At 41.5% G+C, this 27,249-nt stretch overlaps 1 long non-coding RNA gene across 1 annotated transcript; it reads right to left on the reverse strand.

The window, feature by feature from the left end:
• Positions 1-622: 622 nt before the first annotated feature.
• LOC124124593 lies at positions 623-27,003 on the reverse strand. Its single transcript, XR_007220545.1, has 4 exons — positions 26,839-27,003; positions 15,986-16,144; positions 11,696-11,697; positions 623-633 (listed from the first exon to the last, which is right to left on the reverse strand). It is a non-coding gene; the product is annotated as an uncharacterized LOC124124593 (long non-coding RNA).
• Between the last annotated feature and the right edge of the window lie 246 nt (positions 27,004-27,249).

Consider the following 27,249-nt stretch of genomic DNA (forward strand, 5'->3'; position numbering starts at 1 on the left):
GGTGTCTTAAGGTTAGGGAACCTAAGCAAGGGTAGGGAACCCCTTTAGGTGTCTTAAGGTTAGGGAGCCTGGGCAAGTGTAGGGCAACCCCTTTAGGTGTTTTAAGGTTAGGGAACCTAAGCAAGTATAGGGAACCCCTTTAGGTGTCTTAAGGTTAGGGAACCTAAGCAAGTATAGGGCAACCCCTTTAGGTGTCTTAAGGTTAGGGAACCTAAGCAAGTATAGGGAACCCCTTTAGGTGTCTTAAGGTTAGGGAACCTAAGCAAGTATAGGGGACCCCTTTAGGTGTCTTAAGGTTAGGGAACCTAAGCAACGGTAGGGAACCCCTTTAGGTGTCTTAAGGTTAGGTCACCTAAACAAGGGTAGGGAACCCCTTTAGGTGTCTTAAGGTTAGGGAACCTAAGCAAGGGTAGGGAACCCCTTTAGGTGTCTTAAGGTTAGGGAGCCCGAGCAAAAGTAGGGAACCCCGTTTAGAGCTTTCGGGCAAGGGTACCTGAGCAAGGGTAGGAGCCCCTTTAAGTGTCTTAAGGTTAGGTCACCTAAGCAAGGGTAGGGAACCCCTTTAGGTGTCTTAAGGTTAGGGAACCTAAGCAAGGGTAGGGAACCCCTTTAGGTGTCTTAAGGTCAGGGTACCTGAGCAAGGGTAGGAGCCCCTTGAGTGTCTTAGGGTTTGGGAACCTGACGTGACCCCTGCAAGTGTTAGGTTAGGGACCCCAAGTAAGGGTAGAGCCCCTTTAAGTGTCTTGGGGTTAGGCAACCTAAGCAAGGTTAAGGCAGCCCTTTTAGTGTCTTAGGGTTAGGAAACCTGAGCAAGGGTAGGAACCCCTTGAGCGTCTTAGGATTAGGGCCCCCGAGTAAGGGTAGAGCCCCTTTAAGTGTCTTAGGGCTAGGGAACCTTAGCAAGGGTAAAGCAGCCCTTTTAGTGTCTTAGGGTTAGGAAACCTGAGCAAGGGTAGGAACCCCTTGAGTGTCTTAGTGTTGGGGAACCTGAGCAAGGGTAGGGCAGCCCTTTTAAGTGTCTTAGGGTCAGGGAACCTGATCAAGGGTAGGAGCCCCTTTAGGTGTCTTTGGATTAGGGACCCCGAGCAAAAGTAGGGAACCCCGTTTAGAGCTTTCGGGCAAGGGTACCTGGTCAAAGGTAGGAACCCCTTTAAGTGTCTTAGGGTCAGGTAACCTGAGCAAGGGTAGGAACCCCTTGAGTGTCTTAGGGTTTGGGAACCTGACGTGACCCCTGCAAGTGTTAGGTTAGGGACCCCAAGTAAGGGTAGAGCCCCTTTAAGTGTCTTAGGGTTAGGAAACCTGAGCAAGGGTAGGAACCCCTTGAGCGTCTTAGGATTAGGGCCACCGAGTAAGGGTAGAGCCCCTTTAAGTGTCTTAGGGCTAGGGAACCTTAGCAAGGGTAAGGCAGCCCTTTAAGAGGCTTAGGGTTTGGGAACGTGAGCAAGGGTAGGAGTCCCTTGAGTGTCTTAGGGTTTGGGAACCTGACGTGACCCCTGCAAGTGTTAGGTTAGGGACCCCAAGTAAGGGTAGAGCCCCTTTAAGTGTCTTAGGGTTAGGCAACCTAAGCAAGGTTAAGGCAGCCCTTTAAGTGTCTTAGGGTTAGGGAACCTGAACAAGGGTAGGAGCCCCTTGAGTGTCTTGGGGTTAGGGAACCTGAGCAAGGGTAGGAACCCCTTTAAGTGTCTTAGGGCTAGGGAACCTTAGCAAGGGTAAGGCAGCCCTTTAAGAGGCTTAGGGTTTGGGAACCTGAGCAAGGGTAGGAACCCCTTGAGCGTCTTAGGATTAGGGCCCCCGAGTAAGGGTAGAGCCCCTTTAAGTGTCTTAGGGCTAGGGAACCTTAGCAAGGGTAAAGCAGCCCTTTTAGTGTCTTAGGGTTAGGAAACCTGAGCAAGGGTAGGAACCCCTTGAGTGTCTTAGTGTTGGGGAACCTGAGCAAGGGTAGGGCAGCCCTTTTAAGTGTCTTAGGGTCAGGGAACCTTAGCAAGGGTAAGGCAGCCCTTTAAGAGGCTTAGGGTTTGGGAACCTGAGCAAGGGTAGGAGTCCCTTGAGTGTCTTAGGGTTTGGGAACCTGACGTGACCCCTGCAAGTGTTAGGTTAGGGACCCCAAGTAAGGGTAGAGCCCCTTTAAGTGTCTTAGGGTTAGGCAACCTAAGCAAGGTTAAGGCAGCCCTTTAAGTGTCTTAGGGTTAGGGAACCTGAACAAGGGTAGGAGCCCCTTGAGTGTCTTGGGGTTAGGGAACCTGAGCAAGGGTAGGAACCCCTTGAGTGTCTTAGGGTTAGGGAACCTTAGCAAGGGTAGGAGCCCCTTGAGTGTCTTAGGGTTAGGGAACCTTAGCAAGGGTAAGGCAGCCCTTTTAGTGTCTTAGGGTTAGGGAACCTAAACAAGGGTAGGAGCCCCTTGAGTGTCTTAGGGTTTGGGAACCTGACGTGACCCCTGCAAGTGTCTTAGGGTAGAGCCCCTTTTAAGTGTCGTAGAGTTAGGGAACCTGATCGAGAGTAGTGAACCCCTGTAAGTGTCTTAGGGTTAGAGAACATGAGTGAGGTTAGGGAAACCATTTAAGTGTCTCAGGGTTAGGGAACCCAAGAAAGGGTAAGGCATTCCTTTAAGTGTCTTATGATTGGGGACCCCGAGTAAGGGTAGAGCCCCTTTTAGTGTCTTAGGGTTAGGAAACCTGAGCAAGGGTAAGGAACACCTTTAAGTGTCTTAGGGTTAGGGAATCTAAGCAAGGGTAAGGCAGCCCTTTAAGTGTCTTAGGGTTAGGGAAGCTGAGCAAGAATAGGGAACCCCTTTAAGTGTCTTAGGGTTAGGGAACCTAAACAAGGGTAAGGCAGCCCTTGAAGTGTCTTAGGGTTAGGGAATCTTAGCAAGGGTAAGGAACACCTTTAAGTGTCTTTGGGTTAGAAAACCTGAGCAAGAGTAGGAACCCCTTTAAGTGTATTAGGGTTAGGGAACCTGGGCAAGGGTAGAGCACCCCTTTAAGTGTCTCAGGGTTGGGGAAACTGAATAAGGGTTGGCTTCCATTTTAGAGTCTTCAGATAAGGGAACCATGGCATAGATACAATTGGTAGATACAATACATTGGGTTTAAAGCACTAAACTTGGCACACTTGGCACGAAAATCCAAGATGGCCACCAACAAGGCTGAGCTCTCTAATGGTATCAACATATACTCAATATATCATACTTATCTGATCCATTTATGCATGTATCCGTACTAATGCATGCGAAATGTATTGCAGCAGAGCTGTATATAATTCAAATATAGTTTGCAGCGCCCCCTGTTGGTAGAAAATCCAAAACGGCCGCCAGCATGGCTGAAATCTCTAATGATACCAATCTATACTCAACACATCATAGTTATCTGGCCTATTTACACAATTATCATTGTAATGTATTTAGGAGTAATCACAACAATCCTGTATATAATTCAAACCTAGTATGCAGCACCCCCTGGTGGTGATAATGTTCCAAAATGGCCGGTTAAAATCTGTAATGACTTTAGTTTATACTCATTTATTGTAATTACCTGGTCAATTCATTCAAATTTAACACAGTATCATTTTTAGGATCAATTGCAACTATGCTTTATGCAATTCAAATCTGGTATGCAGTGCCCCCTGGTGATGACAAAAATCCAACATGGCCTCCAATATGTTTTAGTTTTCAGTAATTGTCTATTTCTGCAGCAGATATAAATATCATTTTATATCTTTGGACTAAGGATAAGTTGATAAGTTTTTTTATGAAAGTGAAAGTGATGAAACATTTTTAAATGACATTGTATCAATTTATATGTATTGTCAATGATCTATTCTCGGCATATTATTTTATAAATGGACTTCTGAGAAATGTTCCACCTAGTTTATTTTAGATCACCCCCAAATCACTCATCTGGGAATGGATTCATATCTTAAAAACAGGAATGAATGTAAAAGCATTATTTACATTTTTGGCATGAACCTACGACATTAACTTACTTCCTACTTAAGTAGGACGAGGAATATCAGTTCAGTGTATGTGTTTACGGTACTGTAATTCCCTTACAGTGAACACTTTCCTGCAAAGTATCCCATAGCACTGTACTCAAGACAGGCAGTGTAAAGTTTACAAAGGTTTGCAAGACTTCTTACAGGTGTAGTGTTAGTTTATAACACTTCTTTGTGCCTGACCAAGTATTGTCCACTTGGGTATCTATATATTACTGCATGGCCTCTCCTAACCCCTGACAACAAGATTCTGTAGTTTTTGGACGTTTGTCAAGCACCTGTCCCCAAATATGCATTGGTGCTGTCTCTGGGTTGAAATGTCAATTGTCTGATATCTTCATGACCAGAGATTTTGCCTTTCATTGACCTTCCAAATAAACCAGTGAGAACGACAAACCACTCAAGAATCTGCATTGTGTTGTCAGAGATATCTGCTGATGATGGGAAAGCATTAGTGACTTCAGGAAATTCTTGACACGTATCCCAAGCATATGAACCGGTGAAGGCATGAAATAGTGACAATGTCTTTGAATTCCGTGGGCCTCAAGAAGAAAACTCTCGGCTTTTTCAATCAATCTAACTGCACCTCCATCTCCTTTCATACGGCTATTGAATTGTTCATGTGTCACACAAGAGAATGTCCAACGGAACAATATTCTAAGTACAGCGGTGCTCGTCCTCTACTGTAAGAGGGACACATTTGCGAAATGCAAGCCATTAATATCACAAGTGATGCTGCAAACTTTGGGAAATCTGCTTTTTGGATTGCACACACCAGGCACAATACACAAGAACAAGGGGCCAGTAGTGAAACGGGCAGAGGAGCTTACTTCGGTGCACACCAGTTTCTGAAAGGATCTAATGTGTTCGCTTCTGTTTCCTTATATCGCACATATGTCTGATGTTGTAGTGAGATGGGTACACATGATGAAGGAATCAGCAAATCTGCCCGAGCCACTTCCAGCAGCACATATTGCAGTTTTCCATCTACTTCCTTCGGGACAGCTGCTGAGAATCCTGAAAGCAACTATTTCCATATGCACATCTACCAAACATGATAAGGAAGTTCATCCTATAATTCAGGACAGTTCCACTGTATTGTTTTAGCAATTGTGTATAGTGGTTCATCCAAGGCACGCACATGCACCTGACAAGGATTCAAATGCTCAATGCCCTTTTTTACCACATTAATTGAATGCTGTATTATAGCAACAGAGTGTGCACATTCTAGAACATTGGCATATGGGCAACTGGTTTTGTAGGCGATGTTGTCTTGTTTCCCCAGTACTTCCTTTATGTCATACCAGTTTTGATCATGGTCAGGCATTGTTTTAACACTTTATACATCCTGGGTGAAAGGTCATTTTTTTAGACACATAATTACCCTTCTTGCGAAAACAGGATGGGGGTACATTAGCATATACTGTGGGCTGTTTGGAAATGGTTTTCCTTGTGTGTGTGTGTGTGTGTGTGTGTGTGTGTGTGTGTGTGTGTGTGTGTGTGTGTGTGTGTGTGTGTGTGTGTGTGTGTGTGTGTGTGTGTGTGTGTGTGTGTGTGTGTGTGTGTGTGTGTGTATGTGTGTGTGTTTTCTTCAGCTGTTGAACCCTGCTGCAATAGTGAAATGGTGGTACCATGAAGTGGATAGGTTGCTGTTGTAGAGCAGGTATTATGATAGTTGTTATCTTTTGAGAATGTTGGTGGGTATACCACACCTTCGTCTTCATAAACACATCAAACTGTGATACATCTGTTCAAATACAACATAGTTTGAAATGTGCCAACAAGATCACGTTTTCTTGTTTTATACCAAGTAAACTGGGTCTTGTATTTCTCGGTCTCTGTGGTGACTTTGTCATGATGAGCTGGTGCACCGAAATTTCACGCTTTGAAGACAAGATGTTCTGACATACAGTAAACTACATTTATAACGAACACGCTTATAACGAACTTGCGGAACTGTTTTTTTGGTCCAAACCATTTGCTTCTATATGGTGTATAAATGTTTATAGCGAAAATTACGGTTACAACCAACTAAAATAAGGGGTCCCTTCGAGTTCGTTATAACCCTAGTTTACTGTAGTTCGGAATGCTTGAAGATTACTTTTTCATACCTGGTCCTACAAATGTCATACTGACTAGAGCTTTCAAAGAGGCAGGTACATACTGTTTATCTCAGAAGGAAATGTTCCTCTGAATGTTTGTTTCAACCTCAAATCACGTCTGTGTATAGGTTAGTTAGCCTTAATGATTTAAATTTAAAAAGGCATGTTTCAGTGCTGCTCCAATATCTTTAGCACATTCCATGTTCAGTTACAGAATCTTAACCAAGTTCATGCAGTCCAATATATCCCCCACATCAGCCTTATGGAATACATATCTTGCTTCAAATGAATGAATTTTAGTTCCAAAAGCTTATACATTCAAAGCATTACTTGTAATTGTGTTAAAGCCATATTAGATTGAAATGATTGCAATGAGCAAATGATACTGAGATAGTATACAAACATTTGACCTTTTTTAAGATTAAGTCATGTGGGCGGCCATCTTGTATTTTCTTCGCCACCAGTGGGCGCTGCATATTAGAATTATATACATTGACGCAATTGATTTTATATGAATGACTAAAATGGACCAAACAATGATGATATAGTGAATATAAATTAATATCATAAGACATTTTAACCATTTTTGCGGCCATCTTGCATTTTCTACCACCAGGTGGCGCTGCTGAGGTGACTCCATATCAAGAAATGTTCTGAATGTTTCAATGTATAAGTGTGGCAAGTTTGGTGCTTTTAACCCAAAGCGCACAATTTTGACTGAAATCGCCTTAACCACTAGCCATTGTTCTTTGTTGTATGCATGCTTACCAATGCATGATTAGCAATATTAACACAGGCACTCGGTCATTGTGAAGACTGTATTAGGGTTTACCTCAGTTTTAAATATGATATAGTACTCCGCACTTCAGACCAGCTGACAAGGCTTTGTATCCTGCACTACTTTGTCATTCTAGATGTCTGGCCCACTGAGATATGACAGAATCTGTGGCTTTGACTTTTGTCATATTATCAATCGTGTTTGTTGTTCTTTAGTGTCTTTTTATAGATAGATATTTTATTCGGTAATTTCATTGTACAGTGGACATTGTCAGTTTCATGTGTTTATTCACGTTATACACATGATACATAAAAAACTATGTGAGAGAGAATATATGTTTCAACAATATGGTTAATGAACGTATAACAGCAGCGTTGTTTCATTTTCTAATACTGATCATCAACATCTTGTTTTTATCCCTATTGTTAAACATTGGAACACATCTTTCTCAAACATGTTCATACTTATCACATACAAATAAAACATGAAATTAATCCTCAATCTCCTCTAATTTGCAGCGTTTACACATACCCATTTCAAATTCGCTTTTTTCACATCTACGTCTAAACTTTACATTGAAATTGTGTAAAGACACTCTGAATTTACATAATGCCTTGACAAGCCATTTATCATCTAACATACTTATATACTTCTCTGTATCTATAGCAGACTTGATATTGTAATGGCTGAGGAAACGTGAAGAAGACATACCATCATGCAAGTTTTCACTTAACACTTAATTGCATCTTGGCTGTGTTAGTCTGCCCCGGCATGTCAGTGAACAATATAGATCTAGTGGTTATTCCAGGGTCACTCATGTACCTATGTATTTTAATCCTGGGGTGCCTCAGGTGGCAATCAAAATAACACATATTATTTTCCCTTTTTGTCAATTATCATATCATATCATATCATATCATATCATATCATATCATATCATACCTGGAACCACAATTTGTATATTCCCGCCCATAGCCATATTAAATCGTGCTGACTCCTTTCGTGTACCTCCCAAAATGTTTAGGTATGGCTAGGAAAATGACAGACCCATTTTCAGAAATGTGTGTTGTGAACTCCTTTATCCACACAAGTTCTTTTGCCGTTCAACGGCTCTTCCGTAATATTCTGTATTTGATCCACACTCTGATAACAATGATATTTCATTTTTGGACGTGAAAGTTATTAAGCAAGCAGACCCATTGAAAACACATATTTACTACAAGCCGACGGACACAAGCCTACAATTCAATTCATGTCATTCGCGGCAGACTCAAGTTAATATTCCATATTCGATGGCAAGAAGAGTGTGTACTATTGTTTCGGATGTTGAAACCAGAAACCGGACATTGGAAGAATTAAAGACATATCTCCATCTACAAGGATATCCATGTAGAGTGGTAAAAGACGCTGTAAATAAAGCAATGAAAATTCCACGAGAAACATTAATGAAATTAAAAGAAACCCATACAGACACGGACATTCTTCCATTTGTGTGTACCTACAATCTAGAAACTGTAAAATGATGTCCCTCATAAAAGCCAATCTTCCAATTTGACAGTAAGTAAAACTATGAAACATGTGTATCTAAGTGTAAGCTACTACACAGCCTAAAAATGTCAAATAAATTCTTTGTCCATCCAAATCTTCACAAAATACCAATACCGTCAGTGTAACAAAGTGTAACACACCTCGATGTGGAACTTGCTGGATAATAATTGAAGACTGCCAGTTTCAGTTTTGCCCAGATAAACTATTGACTGTTAAAAACATCATGGACTGTCGCAGTAACGATGTTATGTCTGTTTTAACATGGACGGGATGTGGTGAGCATTATCACTGTACACAGACAAATTCGAGATCCAAATGTACGTTGTATAAATGTAAACACATTGATGAATGCGGCAGTGGTCATTTTACTGTAGGTCCGTTATATAAATTGTTTAACAATGACAAACATTTACGAATGTAGAAAGAACAGATGTTCAACTCATTTGATACATTGTCGCACTTTCCTCTCTCGTACTGGCTCAAGAAAATTAAATTGTAGAACAATTTCATGTTCAAGACCGATTGTGTCACCTCGGATACGAACGTTACACATTGTAGACATAAACGCAGCAGCGTTACCTCTCTGCTATCAAGACGTGCATGGTGACATGTGTATTTGAAGACTATTTATGTTTTAAGAAATTGGTTTTTCCGAAGGTCTTGTGCGATGCAGTTACTTTAATTCCTGTCGTATCTATACAGAGGGGTGTGGTATAACCTACTGATCATTCCGCACTTGTTGTTTTGTCCAATGCACGTACACCATTCTATAACTTTCTCGGCTGACAGCTGTTTTAGCGGCAACACAGTAGAGACGACACCGGACGTTTGAAGTTTTACAAATCGGAATATTCCTACTTGCAAACACATTTGGGACAAGACTGTGCACAAAGAGGAAAGTCCCCACATCTTTCAGCTTGTGTTTCTACAGAAAGTTAAAAAAATTCCAACCTTTCTCGTCCAATGTACTTTGAGTACATTGCAATCATAACCTGCAAAATTCTTCCTCTGAAGATCAGTGGCCATGTGGGCAAATGGGTAGCGTGTTGGGCTTACATTCCACGTTTATGGTGGAGTTTTGAGTTCGATCCCACTTGGATATTTTGTAAAACTTGTATTTTAATAAGGGTTTATTTAAAGCTTATTTAAGTTTATTTACTTGTATTCATATCACCAAAGGCTGCATGACGATAATTAAAGTCAAGCAAAGTGACACTCATCATATCGTCAGAATTAATGGAGTGAGTGAGTGAGTGAGTGAGTGAGTGAGTGGGGTTAACGTCGCTTTTAACCGTATTCCAGTTATATCACGGCGGCTCAGCTTAATGTGGGCGGAAAGCCCGAGGTGATGCAGGTCTCAGACGTTTACCACTTCGGTGAAACCCACGAGCACGGGTATGGTGCTGACAAACCTAGAAACATAATCGGGGGAACCGGTATTCGAACCCACAATCATAGGTTTCTGGCGTGTCCAAGGCACGCAACTCTGCACAGCGAATAGCGGCGCCTCACGCGACTGGGCCACCGTCCCCCCAGTTTTCGTGCACTTTGAAAGGAGCTAAAGAGAAGTGTTCCCGCCCATTATTAGTTATATATCAATATATCTCTTCATCTGTCAGTCAAGACTTTAAGGCCTGGAAACTTAAGGTCAGTCAAGGACTTTAGGTCTGATGACTTAAGGTCAGTCAAGGCTTAAGGCCTGAAGCATATTTCCAACATCAATGAAATGACGTTTTCATATGCGTTTTATTTGTAATGGCAAGACCGCTAGGAAAATTTTAATTCAAAGTCAAAATAGCTCCCTGAGAAATGGTAGAATATATATAAATATAACACACCATGTTCGAGCTAAATATTTCATAATCAACAAAAAGCTTTGCTCTTTTTGTTTTCGGTTCTATCAATCGTATTTGTCTTTGTGGTTTAGGCTTCTTTACAAAACTTGAGCTATTACGTAACCAGTGGCATGACTTCTGCCATGTTGCCAACTAATCAGTATAATGAGTATATACTCCTATGAACTCTTATACATCAACATAGGGGTACGATAGTCGGGGGGCAACGACCACTTTGTGGAAGGGCCCCTGGTAATAAACCAATCTTAGCGCCAACACTATCATAAGCCAAATTTGGAAGTATTAGGAATTTATCAAGGATCTAAACAAAGTGTCCTTGGAAGGCAATTTTGGAAAAAATTGGAATGTCTTAAAAGTTGTTATTTTCCTAAATTCTGAGGTATTTTAACATAGCAATGATGTATAAATAAGCATCTTCCTCTTTACTGGTCCTGTTATCAGTGACATACAGTCTACTCTACTATACTAACATGAAGTGGTAAATACGACATTCGAATTTGGGAATTTTTCCATACATTTGCTGCAGATTTAGAGACAAATATCGGCTTCTGAGCAGTATAGTAGTTATGATTGTCTCAACACTGATTGGCTTTTGGGAAGCAGGTAATATTACCATAATTGACTTAATCAGGGCTCTGGAAAGCAACCAAAAGGGTCACTTATTGGGATACCATCTACAATTGGTGTGACAGAGAGGATACCAGCAACAATGTCATTGAGACGGTTCATAAGACAAGAAATGACCTGTTGGACAGCAACACACTAACTTAAACAATACCAGTGTGCAAAAACTCAAATCCAGCTGTACTTTCAAGCAAGCTGGCCAACATGGATGTTTCTATACAGACAGTTATACCTTTGTCAAGACCTGTGAAGATCTGGGACGGAATAGGTCTTCAGCAACACATGTTTGCCTAAAAGGCGACTATGCTTGTTGTAAGAAGCGACTAACAGGATCGGGTGGTCAGACTCGCTGACTTGGTTGATGCATGTCATCATATCTCATTTGCCTAGATCGATGCTCATGATGTCAATCACTGGATTATCTAGTCCAGACTCGATTATTTACAGACTGCCATCATACAGCTAAAATATTGCTTAGTGGGGCATTAAACAACAAACAAACAAACCTTTGTTAAGCTATCAAAATAAGGAAGTTTGTCATCCATAAAAAGTGTCAATTTCAAAGAGATGCTTAGCAAACAATTCTAAATAATTATGCCAAAACTTTCCAATGCCCACCAAAGGGGGGGGGGGGGTCAAGATAAGTTTTCCAAAAACCAAAATTGATCATCCTCCAGAACAAAACATTTTGCATAGACACAAGGGAAACTTAAACTACATTAAAGAATCGTTCTAACTAGTTTTCTAATACTGGCACAGTTCAAACATGGCTTTGATTATTCAAGCATCTGGAAAGTAACAACTACATCTCATAAAATGCCGCACTAGTCTATCTTAATCAGCCGAAAATCAACACACTGAACCCAGCCAAGCATACACAACCACCACTCCAGTTTGATTTTGAGCCCATCACCCACCATTTATAATGTTATGATCAACTGAATTTAATCGCACTAATGGGAAAGTTATCGACAAGTTAGCCACCACATGGACATAAAGAAGGGGCATTCCTCTCAGGATCAATAACCTAGCCTTGCTGTTAGGCTGCATTGGAGTCAGAACCCATATCATTATGTTTAAGGTAACTTGGTGATGAGCAAGTCTACATTCTGTTTACGAAAATTGATAATCAGAAAGTGTATAGACCCCTCCACTTGAAACAGAATCAGGAAATATCACGAAGATTAATTAATGAAGATAGCTACATGTGTGCTTATACTTTTAAAGTGTAAAACAAGCCATTCCGGCGATAAGGAATATTACTATTATATTGTTTGTTTGTTGATTAACACAGCACTCAGCAATATTCCAGCCATACGACCCGTGGTCTGTAAATAATCAAGTCTGGACCAGACAATCCAGTGATTGACATCATGAGCATCGATCGATGCAATTGTAATCGAAGACATGCATCAACCAAGTCAGCGAGTCTGACCACCTGATCCCTTTAGTCATCTTTTACGGCAAGCATGAGTTGCTGAAGACCTATTTGATCCCGGAATCTTCACGGGTCGTTTTCAACTGTGAGGAAGATCAGGTCAGAGTTGGAAAATTCAACTGTTTGTGTCCTGTTGAGTTGCAAAGCGATTTGTATGGACTTCACTTCAGTTGAGACACCAAAGCTAAATGTGCAACAAAGCTGTACAGTTCACAGCACACTAGAAAACTTTAACTGAGCAGAGCAGCCCAAAAGAAATTTGTTTTTGTTTGTTAAAATACATTTGCATAACTCTGACTTAGTTAATAGATGCATCTAAAGTATGATGCTTTATCTGAGCAATCATTAAAGTTTGTTTTTTTCTTCTTCAACTTTGTTCAAATATTGTCCCTATTGTTAAAATCTGCCCTTTGGAGGCAAATCTCCCCCATTTCAAAGTCAAATCTCCCCCATTTTTAAGTCAAATTACCCCCAATTGTCATGATGAGGGGTTGAGAGGTCTGTAAATGGATCGGGTGGTCAGGCTCGGTAACTTGGTTGATGCATGTCATCATATCCCAATTGTGTGGATCGATGCTCATGATGCCAATCACTGGATTGTCTGGTCCAGACTTGATTACTTACAGACCGTTGTCATATAGCTGAAATATTGCTGAATATCACAACAACAATGAGGGAGGGAGTGAGTATGGTTTTACGCCCCTTTTAGCAATATTCCAGCAATATCACGGCGGGGCACACCAGAAATGGGCTTCACACATTGTACCCATGTTGGGAATCGAACCCGGGTCTTCGGTGTGACGAGCGAACGCTTAAACCACTAGGCTATCCGACCGCCCCTCACAACAACAACAAACAATAAAACATATTTCACTCACTTTGCAACGTGCATACACGTGTGTGGTTGCCTGTGTTCCAGACTTATGCTGGTCTTATACCACAAGCCCACTGAGATACCATACAACAAGAGTAACATGGATCCCCCACTCAGACACATTACACATCACCAGACTCTTGCATCATGAGTTAAATGTCATTATGTTCAATAAATTAAACCTTATTTCATTTAGGAAAAACACATTCACAAAAACAAAACCTTTTCTCGTCTTTATCCTTAGCGCTTTCAAAGAGCTTTTGTCCTTATTTTATTCAATGCTTAAAGATGTTCCTTTTTACCCAAATATTCAAAGAACTGTTTCGTCCACAAACACCATTCATCTTGGTCTTGGGGCACATGTATGTCACCATTTCATTGACAGATCACAGAGAGGGATATTATTCCTTCCGAGATCGTTGCAAAAACGAGGACGTGTTCCTTTAAGACTTGCAGCCTGTTTCATGTGTGTTGGGAGAGCTCAAGGGTGGCGGAGATTTGCATACATTGTCATTCACCGCTGGTCTGCTTACATCAGGCTTTGTGCCTCAATCATTGGATCTTAGCCAGATCTCCTAACACCAGTTACAAACTCAATCAATTTCCCAGCCATCTTATCGACTGGGTGAAAGAACTATCCCCAATATTCATGTAATTGATTTGATCGCCATAGCAACCATTGAAGTTGTTGGAATGTCTATCCAGCAGGAGGGCCAAGGCCAAGGAAACAGAGGCATTCATGACACATGGAGGGGATTCAGGGGACATGGAGGGGATTCGGGGGACATGGAGGGGATTCAGGGGACATGGAGGGGATTCAGGGGACATGGAGGGATTCAGGGGACATGGAAGAGATTCAGGGGACATGGAGGGGATTCAGGGGACATGGAGGGGATTCGGGGGACATGGAGGGGATTCGGGGGACATGGAGGGGATTCAGGAGACATGGAGGATTCAGCGGACATGGTGGGATTCAGGGGACATGGAGGGGATTCAGAGGACATGGAGGGGATTCAGGGGACATGGAAGAGATTCAGGGGACATGGAGGGATTCAGGGGACATGGAGGGAATTCGGGGGACATGGAGGGGATTCAGGAGACATGGAGGGGATTCAGGAGACATGGAGGATTCAGCGGACATAGTGGGATTCAGGGGACATGGAGGGGATTCAGGGGACATGGAGGGGACATGGAGGGGACATGGAGGGATTCAGGGGACATGGAGGAGATTCAGGAGACATGGAGGGATTCAGGGGACATGGAGGGGATTCAGGGGACATGGAGGGGATTCAGGGGACATGGAGGGAATTCAGGGAACATGGAGGAGATTCAGGAGACATGGAGGGAATTCAGGAGACATGGAGGGGATTCAGGAGACATGGAGGGGATTAAGGGGACAGAGGGGCTCTCGTCCTTTAGTCCTTGCCAAACTGCCCAATAGTCAAGGTATCATTATAAGGACGAGTGGACTAGAACTGTTTGTTTCTAAGCTGTCTAGACATGCAAATGTAACAAAACTTGCTTGCATATTTTGATATTTTTGTTTAGAGACAGGTCTCCTGATCAATGTTTGAACCAAGGAGTATTTACTCACGTTATTATTCACATTGGGTATTGACAGTCCTCTCTTGGTATTCAATCTACTTTTACTCCCTGCGAGCCAGTCTATTGGGCTCTTTTCAACAATGGTAAACATTATTGTAATTAATTTGGCTTGAAATGCTGTTTCAGGTGACATCTAATTCGTATCTGTTCGTGTGCTGTCCCAAGTGGGTAACATAGCGTTGCATAATCTCACAACAGCGATGTCCACTTAACAATACGTAGAGCCTTTTCTGTGCATTATTCACTGCAGCAGAGTCCATGCATGTGTGATGACTACACTTGATCAGTAAATAAAGATCTCTCAAGACATACATCATGTAGGCAAGTAGAAAAAGATACACTGTTGTCACAACACTGCTCGGTATTACCAGCTTACAACAACACGGTTTTCTTTGTTACACCATACTGGGTAAAAAATATACACCACGCTTCGTTATTATTCGCATCATTTACACTGAAATTTATTTTCAAATGATTTTTCTCTCACATGATTTGTTTGTTCGAGGCTGGACCAGACAATCCAGTGATTGACATCATGAGCATCGATCCACGCAATTGGGATACTATGACATGCATCAACCAAGTCAGTGAGTCTGACTACCTGATCCCGCCTCTTACGACAAGCATAGTCGCCGCTTACGGCATGCAGGGTTGCTGAAGACCTTTTCTGCCCTGGATCTTCACTGTCAGTTACTGTCAACCACATTAGCTCCAAACATATCGCAACACTTATTGCAATAAATATATCTGTATCACAAAGTACCGTATTCGACGTAGTAAGCGCCCAGGGCGCTCTCAAAATTAGAAATAGGGGGCTCTTATTAAAATATTATTGTGGTGAAATAAAACAGAGTTGAAAGATAAATTTCGTGTTCATGTACGACAGATATATTTTTCCAGAATTTACGCGAAGAAATAAATCTTGTGAACATTGATCAATCGGAAGGGGTGCTAATTGGGATTGTTCACTAGCCAATATATTCGCAAATATCGCCGTGGGCGCTTATTAGAGCGGGGCGCTTATTACGTCGAATACGGTATTGCAATAAAAAAACAATTGCCAATATACAGCCCTAGTGCTGTTAAACAAAGTGTACAGCTCAAACAGGAATTGGGTAATGGTGACATATTGTGCATATTTGATGCAAATAAAAGGTCTGATGAGAGACATACCTGTTGGCAGTACTTGAGGATAGCAGGCTTCTTCTCTAGACAGTCGGTAGTGGTGTCGTACTCCCAGCCGTTCAGGACACGGTGCATGGCCGGCTTGTTGCACATGAATGCAACCATTGGCTCATACTTCTCGTCAACATTCACGGTTGCAGTCAAGGTCTGAAAGAAATCATTTTAATTATTGCATAATTTCAATCATGCACATGTGAACTTAATGTCTGTAACTTATTTCAAAACGACCGCCTCCGTGGTCTAGTGGTAGAGCGTCCGCCCTGAGAACGGAAGGTCCGGGGTTCGATCCCCAGCCACATCATACCAATAGACGTTAAAAGATGGTACTTGTTGTTACCCTGTCTGGTGCTCGGCATTCAGGGGCTAAAACAAGGACTGGTCGGCTCGGAGTCAGTATCAGAGTGGGGTATTCATGTTAAACTGTGGCATGGTATCTCAGTGACATAGCACTATAAATCGGCCTCAGGCCGGAATAGTACAAGCAGCCACACAAACACACACACGTACATGCACGTCGCTGTATAAGTACAATAATCTTGGACGCGATGTTAAACCCAATTTCAACTCACCTCACTTATTTCAAATATATTTAAAGTAAGGGATCATGAATATTTTGGGAATATTTTTTCGCAGAGAAGACTGAGAACAGAATTTCATGAAAATATCCCAAAAATATTTGGTCTCTAACTGTTTTTGTTTTGCACATGTGATATGGGGTGTCTCTGTAAGACGAGAAATCTTCTCCACACAGCTGTAATCTAAAGACAGTATGGTTCAGAGTTCTTCAGTTTCAACATGTTCAATGTACAAATTGGCTACATGTATGTACCGTAATCACCATGTTAAGCACTCCCCCAATCAACTTCTAGACCAATCTGTACGAAGTCTTAGAAGCACGAAAATTCACATATCAATCCATATTTTCTTGTGTTTATTACAGATCTTTGAACAGTAAACATGGCAGTATAGAAATGTGAATGTGAATGAGAGTGAGTGAGTGAGTCAGTGAGTCAGTGAGTGAGTGAGTGAGTGAGTGAGTGAGTGAGTGAGTGAGTTTATGCTTTACGTCACATCGGCAATATTTCAGCCATATCATGACGAAATGTGAATGTGAATGCCTAGTAACTTATCCAAACAGTTTAGTTTCACGGATGTTTAAAAGTCTGTTCTCTACTGCTCGATCTATGACAACAAATTTAACTTGTTTATAGATATGTTATTTATTACATTTTTTTTGGTCAAATTTGTTAGAGCCCAGGGCGCTTATTACAGTAAATATGGCAAGTCACTAATGACATGAATATAATGAGTTATTGCTGCTGGGTGTAATCTTTGTACAGCCTAATTAATTGGATCTGGTTTCATAACAAGGAAGGGAATTACGCTGCTTTCAACATAATTATGTGAATATCATGAATGGGAGAACTATGGTTTCAAGCAGCACCAGAGCAACTGAGTGAAAACTTCAACACCTTGTCATGCAGCATGAGCAATGATCCATGTCTCCCTGGAAGGAACACGCATCGTCAGGCATTTTAGCCGCTTGTTCTCCCTATCAGTGGACTACACTACTACAACAAGTATGAAGTACTGTCCACCTATTCTGCACAGGTGTAAGTCAGTTCAGCCAGTGTAACCATCTGATCCCCAATTTAGTACACCAGCATGACATACTGTCAACCTATTCTGCACACAGTAGATCATGGCATGCAGACGTCCAATCACATCAAGGGAGGTAACTCTGAATCTCCAATCACATCAAGGGAGGTAACTCTACACCTTCAATCACATCAAGGGGGGTAACTCTGCGCCTTCAATCACATCAAGGGGGGTAACTCTGCGCCTTCAATCACATCAACGGAAAAACCTCTGCACCTCCAATCACATCAAGGGAGGTAACTCTGCACCTTCAATCACATCAAGGGGGTAACTCTGCGCCTTCAATCACATCAAGGGAAAAACCTCTGCACCTTCAACTGAGGACACTTAAATTGCTAATACAACAAATCATGAACTCCCAACAAGCAAAGAAAACCCCACCTCAAGAAAATCAGAATGAAGACACATTACAAGCTGAAAAGACCTGTTATACTTCAACACAAATCAAACACTCAATAACAGGACTAGCAATCAAATCGGACAGCTATCATGAAATAGAGCTTGTTTGCCAGACTCAAGATATCAAATACTTGGCATAAACGTACGTTAACAAATGTTCCTATCCCAGTTGTAATTACAAAGCTATTTTCTCAGATGTTGATATATGTCCTGGGCGAGCTCCAAATTGACATTGAACAAACTGAACATGTCAGTGGAAAGGCCATAGCAATTTACTCAGAAACTGTACTCCTTCCCAGCCCGGAAATGTCAAATTTGCAGATTGATAATGCTTCAATTATGATATTATCTTTCTGTGTGTGGTGCATAAGTGCTTCAGATGCCTGAGAGCTGCTGGAACAAGGCCTTCTTCCACAAAATGATATCAGCACGATGACGAAATGGCCAAGTTGAAGGAAAGAAGTTACAATAGTTAGCTCATCTTGAAAGGAGCTTATTGTAATTTTTCAGCCACTGTTTGTTTGTTGTTTAACGCCCCACTCAGCAATATTACAGCTATATGACGACGGTCTGTATATAATCAAGTCTGGACCAGACATTCCAGTGATTGACATCATAAGCATCAATTCATACAATTGGGATATGACATGCATCAACCAAATCAGCGATTCAGACAACCCTATCCCGTTAATCGACTTTTATGACAAGCACAGTCGCCTTTGGTTGCTAAAGACATGGTCATTTAGAGATGTATTTAGAGTTTCAAGGCCCAAAGACTGTTATATTACAAGATACGGAACACATAGGAATGACCACCCGATCCTGTTAGGCGCCTCTTATGGCAAGCATTTCATATTCTTCCCTGGATCTTCACAGTTGTTTAGCCACTCACATATTATTCAGTTTTCTGTAGATATTAATATATTTTTACTACCTGCCAGGTGTGAAGTGAGGTGAATGGATTTTATTGTCACGTTCCAAGCTTATTGCATTTAGTGATGTGCATGCACGTGTTTGTGCGGATGCTTGTACTTGTCCTGACTGGTGCCTGTTTTATAGTGCTAGCCTTGACCGGTCGACTCAAAGTCAGTTTTCTGTGGCTGAGTGGAGTATCCATGGAAACAGGCAGGGTAACAACAGGTACCATGTTTTAACATCTTTGGACCATGGAGACAGTCCTCCCTGCATGGGGCCCAAAATCATAACATGGAGTGAGTGAGTGAGTGAGTGAGTTGGGTTTAACGCCGCTTTTAACTGAGTATTCCAGCCATATCAAGGTGTTAGCTTAATTTGGGAGGAAAGCCCGAAGTGATGCAGGTCTCAGACGTTTACCACTTCGGTGAAACCCACGAGTATGGTGGTGACAAACCTAGAAACATAATCGGGGTGAACCGGGATTCGAACTCACGACATGGGGAGTCCACACGACAAACCAACGGAGGCTCCAAGGTAAATCCTTACTCCATTGGTTCAAGTAATGCAGGGAAATGAAATGCATACCGAGTGTGTCACCTGGCACTCTTAAAGATAGTTCATTGTTTCCTTTGGAATGCAAGTGTGATCCATCTGCAAACTTGTGTGAATATCATGTCGCTGAGGCTAGATAATACTAGTGGTGGGACGATCCACCGATACATTGGGGATTGCAATATTTTACTTCCCGATACATGTATCCATCTTAGTCGCGCACTAAGTACAAATTATCGATTCATACCTTAAATGTTTACTTTAATGGCTGTTACATCAAATACTAATTAGTAGTGAAAATTAGCAGTATAAAAGTTATACTTGACACTGCCAGCTGTAAATCGTCAGTGTGCCAGGTATTTGACTATCCTGTCTATGAAAAAGAGGGCTAATACACCACAGATAAGAGCACTTCCAAGTATTGTGATACGTATCGGATCGTGAACAAGGTATCGTGATACGTATCAGATCACACAGTTGGTATATCGTCCCAGCCCGAGATAAAAAGCAGTCATAGAGTCAGTTAACTCCCTTGCCTCGGGAAAGATGTGTTATGCATGCACAACAGTGTAATCATTGATCTTGAGGCAACAGATGTGTGACACTGAAGATGTTATGTCTTATCTCAAAGCAAGGGATCAACGTATTCCTTATTGACTTTATTGATTAACTGACTAATGAATGTAGTATGATTTAACAGTACAATACTATGAACTAGATCTACAGATGACGAGTGAGTGAGTGAGTGAGTAAGTGAGTGAGTGAGTGAGTGAGTTAGTGAGTGAGTGAGGGAAGCAGGAGTGTGGCTGCATTTATGTGTGGGGTTTCATGCTCCCATGGGGGCAGTCGGGTAGCCTAGTGGTTAAAGCGTTTGCTCGTCACGGCGAAGACCCTGGTTCGATTCCCGACATGGGTACAATGTGTGAAGCCCATTTCTGGTGTCCCACGCCGTGATATTGCTGGAATATTGCTAAAAGCGGCGTACAACCACTCACTCGTGCTCCTTTGAACAGTATTCCAGTCATATCACTGCGTGTCACATAAATGAATATGGGAGGAAAGCCCGAAGTGATTTGGTGAAACCAACAAGGATGCTAACAAATGAAGAATCACAATGAGGGTGAACCGGGATTCGAGGCCACAATCATAGGTTCCTGTCTCCGAACCTCTTGTACAAAAATATGTATGGCAGGAAAATATATGTCCAACCACAATATCCTGTATGCAATATAACAAAATGAACAGTAATTACAGCCAAATCAATCGTGACACCAGCGGAAATTACACTTAAATCCTTTGACAATGAATGCTACCTGTTACAGCACAACACATTCCTCCTTCACCATGTTCACCTTCAGCCTTCACTGCACCAGTGGGAGCACATTATGGTAATTCTACACAAGGACCACTGGAACGCTACAATGGTCTCATTGTCCGGAATGACTAAGCGAGGAATTACACCATTCCATGTCAGAGTGGTATATTAGTGCTATGTTTAAAGGGTGGAAGTGCACAAGTATGGTATATCGGTGCTATGTTTAAAGGGTGTAAGTGTACAAGTATGGTATATCAGTGCTATGTTTAAAGGGTGTAAGTGTACAAGTATGGTATATCAGTGCTATGTTTAAAGGGTGTAAGTGTACAAGTATGGTATATCAGTGCTATGTTTAAAGGGTGTAAGTGTACAAGTATGGTATATCAGTGCTATGTTTAAAGGGTGTAAGTGTACAAGTATGGTATATCAGTGCTATGTTTAAAGGGTGTAAGTGTACAAGTATGGTATATCAGTGCTATGTTTAAAGGGTGGAAGTGCACAAGTATGGTATATCGGTGCTATGTTTAAAGGGTGTAAGTGTACAAGTATGGTATATCAGTGCTATGTTTAAAGGGTGTAAGTGTACAAGTATGGTATATCAGTGCTATGTTTAAAGGGTGTAAGTGTACAAGTATGGTATATCAGTGCTATGTTTAAAGGGTGTAAGTGCACAAGTATGGTATATCAGTGCTATGTTTAAAGGGTGTAAGTGCACAAGTATGGTATATCAGTGCTGTAGTTATCGCTTAATGTCAGCAGTTAAATATGAATTTAATACACAGAAAAGAAAAATAACATATAACACCAATTCTCGAACTCAGTAAGCTAACTTCAGTAGTTTCTGAGAAAACTTTCATAAAACCTATGGCCATGCATGGTGCTGACAGAGATAGAGTTAAAATCAGGGTGATCCAGGATTCAAACCCACTATCACACCAAATGGACACAACCCTGCACAGAGAACTGTGGCTCCGTAGACGAGCTCAGGCAACCTGTACCTGCCTAGTTTACAGACAGTAGGGCTAGGATGGGTAACTCAGGTACCTGGGTACTCGGGTCGGGTGGGTCCTGAGTAGGACCCGGGAACCCACAAGACTACCCGGACCCCTGGTAAGTCACATGATATACTGTTTGATGACAAAAACTCACTCTAGCTCAGTGGTTACACAAGTCCCTAATGTTCTTTCTGACGATGCACACATTCCTTTTGACTTGTATATGCTTGAGTAAAGATGAAGCTTCAGTCAACTTCTGTGTACACATGATCTGGGCCCACTTGCACAAAGCGATCTTAGCGCTAAGATGATCTTAACTCACATACTTTAACATAGGCTTACAATAGTCTTAGCGCTAATATCGTTTTGTGCAAGTGGGCCCTGATCATTAGATTCATGTATCTAAAATAGTTTTTGCCAGGGCTGCGATAAAACAATTCTCAGACATCTTGTTCACAACTCTTGATACCTTCAGTGGATTCTAAATACGTTTTGCCAGGGCTATGCTAAAAATGGTCCCAATCGGACATTATGAGACATCTCCTGAGACCTACAGTGGGTACCCGGGTTGGGTCGGGTTATTGGGGGCTGGGTGCCCGGATAGTAAATTTGGACTCTTCCCAGCCCTAACAGACAGGTAGGTTATTGTTGTCTCCATCCCAGCACCTAACAACTGCAGTGAAGGGGTCATTAAACCCACACACTACATTATGCAGCCTAACCTTTACTGCCATTGTAATCCAGTCAGATTGACAGGCTGGTGACACCGAGCCACACAGTGAAGATCGCTCACTGTGAAATTATGCCCCGCTAGCTAAACTACAATTACAAACACTGGTTAGCATGTGGATAGCAAAGGCAAGTTTCTGAAATGGTTAAGCATGTTTAAGGCAATTTGTTCTTCTGGGTTTGTTCTGTTCAAAGGTGTTTTCCTTGGTTGTTTGTTGTTTAACGCCGCGCTCAGCAACATTCCAGCTGTATGACGGCGAACTGTAAATAATCGAGTCTGGACCAGACAATCCAGTGATTGCGGTAGGAGCATCGATTTACGCAAATGGGATACGATGACATGCATTAACCAAGTCAGCGAGCCTGACCACCCGATCCCGTTAGTCGCCTTTTACGACAAGCACAGTCGCCTTTGGTTGCTGAAGACATGGTCGTTTAGAGATGTATTTAGAGTTTCAAGGCCCAAAGACTGTTATATTACAAGATACGGAACACATAGGAATGATTTCAAAGTCAAGTTAAAAGGTTCAGCAATAAACTGTTAGATCATTTTAATATTAGAATGGCAACCGGAGTTTCACATTAACGAGTGATTGAGTTTTATTCTGCTTTGCATTTCCACGGTTTGTACATACCAAAAGCTTATGAAGCTCGTTTCAAGAATTTATTTATTGCATAAACAGGCATTGCTCTTTCTGCTTCACTTCTAAAGAAATCATACACATTCAACATCAACTGTTTAACATCTGCTGAGTCGCGCATCTTGTCATTGAATGAACATGGTCACTGTGTAGCATGTGCAGACCGTGCTTGCGCTGTTCCTTCCACGGTTTGTCCCCCTACGTGTCATGTACACATTTCTATACAAAATTACATGATAGTTTCTTAAAGAACTTGATCCGTCATGGGTCTTAAATTAAACAAAATTCAGATTTTGTTGAGTACAGGGTATTCATGGTCAAGTACCGTATTGATGTTTCATACACTTTTCTGGATTTCGAGTTATTTTGCAATTCATCGTTCTCATTTGGAGTCAAACGGACTGTAGTTGCTGAAGATCAATTCTAACCCGGATCTTTACAGGTTTACTAATTCAGACACCACCTCTGTATACAACATAGGGGCGCGGAAAATCAATGTCTGACTTGCCCAACTCATTACACGAGATCGCCAGACGAGTAAAAACATCAGTTGCCATTGCCCACGGACTATCTTAGAATATAGAAGTCCTTCAGTCAATTTGGATAAAATATTCATAACAAGTACTTTCATTCATAACAAGTACTAAAAATAGCTTTAAAATATAGCAACAATTTGCTGTATATTTCATCAAGGACTGTGACATAACTTGTTTATACACCGGTAAGGGTTGATAAACACAAACATGATCGGCAGCAGCTGCATGAACAGATTCTGAATGAGTACCGACATGAACAGCAACACCAGGGATTAATCAGGCTTGATTATCTGCTGAAACAGATTTCATTGGGCAAAAAGGCAAAAAAGGAGTAAAAATTACAAGAATGGATCACTGAAAATCAGTGATGACAGCAGTTCCCATACAATGTACTTAAAAAAATTTAACGTCTCTTTGAACATGTTGAAAGGTTTTGTATCACATCACATTGTGCGGGAGGAAGATAAACGTTTACCATCCCGGTGAAACCTATGGGTTATTACTGCTGAAACTTCAAGATCTTACGCAGCAATTCTGTTCATAATCAAGTCTGGACCAGAATTTTAGAGATTGACATGAGCATCAATCCCACAATAACAAGAGTCTGACCACCTGCCTGTAAGCATAGGTTGCCGGGAACATATATTCTTAACAGGAATCACAAGACAGACATGACCTGTATCATAATGTTTATTCGGTAGGAAACCCAAGTCTGAGCATGCTGAGAGTGTATTTTACTTCAGTCATAGTTTTGAGTACAACGTACTGTGAGTTGGAATGTTGTGTCAAGGAAATATTTTTGGGTATTTCCAGTTTCACAAATAACCCTACCTGCAGAACCTGACCCCCAACCTTTTTTATTGCTTTTCTCATGTTATCCACAACTTGGTATCGTCTGTATTTTAATTATGCCACATTTGTCATGCTTCACTAGTACATAGTCATTATCACCTGAACACCGCACGTTTCAGAACAAAACACATGACGTCACACCAGACATCACAGTGGTCGTGTTGTAAACATTCCAACAAAACAACGATCCCACCGGACATCATGATCCTTCATTATGCGACCGCCTCCGTGGTCTAGTGGTAGAGCGTCCGCCCTGACAGTTGAAGGTTCGTGGGTTTGATCCCCGACCGCGTCATACCAAAAGACGTTAAAAGATGGTACTTCTTGTTACCCTGTCTGTTGCTAGGCATTAAGGGGCTACAACAAGGACTAGTCGGCTCAGAGTCCATATACTGTGTCTGAGTGGGGTATTCATGTTAAACTGCGGCATGGTATCTCAATGGGCTAGCACTATAAATCAGCTTCAGTTCCCGCTAGTACAAGCAGCCACACACAACACATGCATGCCATCAGTATATAAGTGCAATAACCTTGGACCTCACCTCATTATCATCTGAAAGCAGACTTTTTAGGACATGCTGCAAATTAGAGTTTTTTCAAAGGAAAAAAACTGGAGAAAAAAAGAAAAACATGACCTACCTCAGACTTTAGAAAAAATCATTTTTGTAAAGGCTTGTCCCGAGGACAACCTTATTTCACGAGTCCTGAAAGTGTGCAGCTAGACCTGCTTCCTTCTAAATGACTTATCACAGCATTATTAATTGTCAGCCAGCAGACAAGCATGAATTTCGAAGGCCGCTACCTGCCCCATTATGGGATGGGCCAAAACCGGAAAGACAGATTTGTTTCTTGTCCTAAAAACAGAGACAGCATCATCTCCAAATATTTCCCCATAAGGCTCTTCATTGGTTAGGAAAAACTATTCATCATCCACTTGCTATAAATAGACATTACTTTCAATTCCTTGGATAATTCAAGATGATGAAACTGTAAAAGCCGCAGGCTATTGTAGCAAAAACAATGACCACTGGATTCCCTATCTATCGTCTTGAATGTAGATGGACAGATAACAAGCCTGGTGTGCATCGCTTATCTATACAATACATCAGATGTGTCTAATCAACCTATTCAGTAAGATAGAATAACCATTAACATCTAATTAACTGTTACAGTGTCATATTATGTGCTCGTCTCACTCCAGTCTGTACAACACTTACAGTATTATGTTAATACGAAAACATATTACTCACTCTCGGTGACTAACAGTTGTATTGATTTTCTTATAGTTTATTGTCAACTTAGCTCAATAATGCATGGCCAATCCTATAGCTACATAACTCCGCTGATGACGAACCATTAACAAACACTATTTCTTATAACAACAATGTACACAAGAAAACGTCCATACTTTCTGAGAACCCATACCTACACAATAGCTAATTATATATATGATATAAAACATATTATCCATTATGACAAATATATTATTTTTTAAAGTGAAATAGGTGATGTACGATAGGCACTTTTGAGACAAAACATCTTATAGGAAGGGCCAATGAATACCTGAAAGGAGGGGCGCTAGAAGACGGGGACATTCATAAAACTGACAAAGAGCGACTATCCTCTGTTGTTTCGGCCATTTGGGGTCTTGGGGAAAAGGTCTCAACGGATGGTATTTCTTTTAAAAGGCAAATATGTCACCTGTTCAAAAAACTTGTCAGACACCATATATCTTGACCCAAATTCTTTATGTGGGACATTTTCCATGTGAATGTCCTTTCGAAGAGACACTGTACTAAGTGCGGGACAGGGGTACATCTTGCTGTTGGTAGTGTCATCAGGTCCATATCGTGATTCAGTTAGACGATTCAGTTGAATTGTAATGATTCATTATGTTAATTCATCCACTGAATCTTCGATACAGGTAACACAGAAGATGGAATTTGATATTCCACTGCAACACATTATCATGGCTGCTGACTGGGTATTCTTAAATGATTTCAGTCTCGACTTCGTTTAATAAACAAAACACATTATCAACCTATATGCAATGGCCCAAAGCTCGTGGCGCCGGAGAAAGGCACTGCATTTAGCTATTCGCCATGCAAAATTCAGGTCTCGATCGACAATGACGATCCTTGCGGGGAGTTTACACGGCAAGGTGAAACAGACCATACCCAAGCTCACCCCGACTGTCAAATTGTAGCGTTCGCCATGTTAATACCTGTATCTGCGAGCGTTAACGTACCTGTATCAGTCCAACCAGGACGGTTATCACCAACGGCCCGAACGATGGCCCCATCTTGAATAGACAATAATTCCGTGGACGCGAAATGGAAGCAATAGCACCTGAGATGAAGTGGTGAATACTACTAATATATCCAATATGTCCGTAGCTGACGTCACAGAGGGTTTGTTATAGCACAGGGGATTGGGCAGACAATTGGGTTTGGAATGTCCGAACACTACTTCCCTAGTAACTACTTCTGTATAATGCTTTCAACTGTCGATGGTAGTCCGACAGCATACGAAAGTAACGTACAGTCGAAACGCTCGATAAACTATGAACAGTAATGCAAACGTATTGATTACACTGCAATATGTAATACTGGTGAAATTCCCAATTTGAGAAAATGACATAGGTTTTAGAAACGTCTGG

Source organism: Haliotis rufescens, unplaced genomic scaffold (genome assembly GCF_023055435.1).
Source record: "Haliotis rufescens isolate VD_foot unplaced genomic scaffold, xgHalRufe1.0.p SCAF_135, whole genome shotgun sequence".
Classification (NCBI taxonomy): domain Eukaryota; kingdom Metazoa; phylum Mollusca; class Gastropoda; order Lepetellida; family Haliotidae; genus Haliotis; species Haliotis rufescens.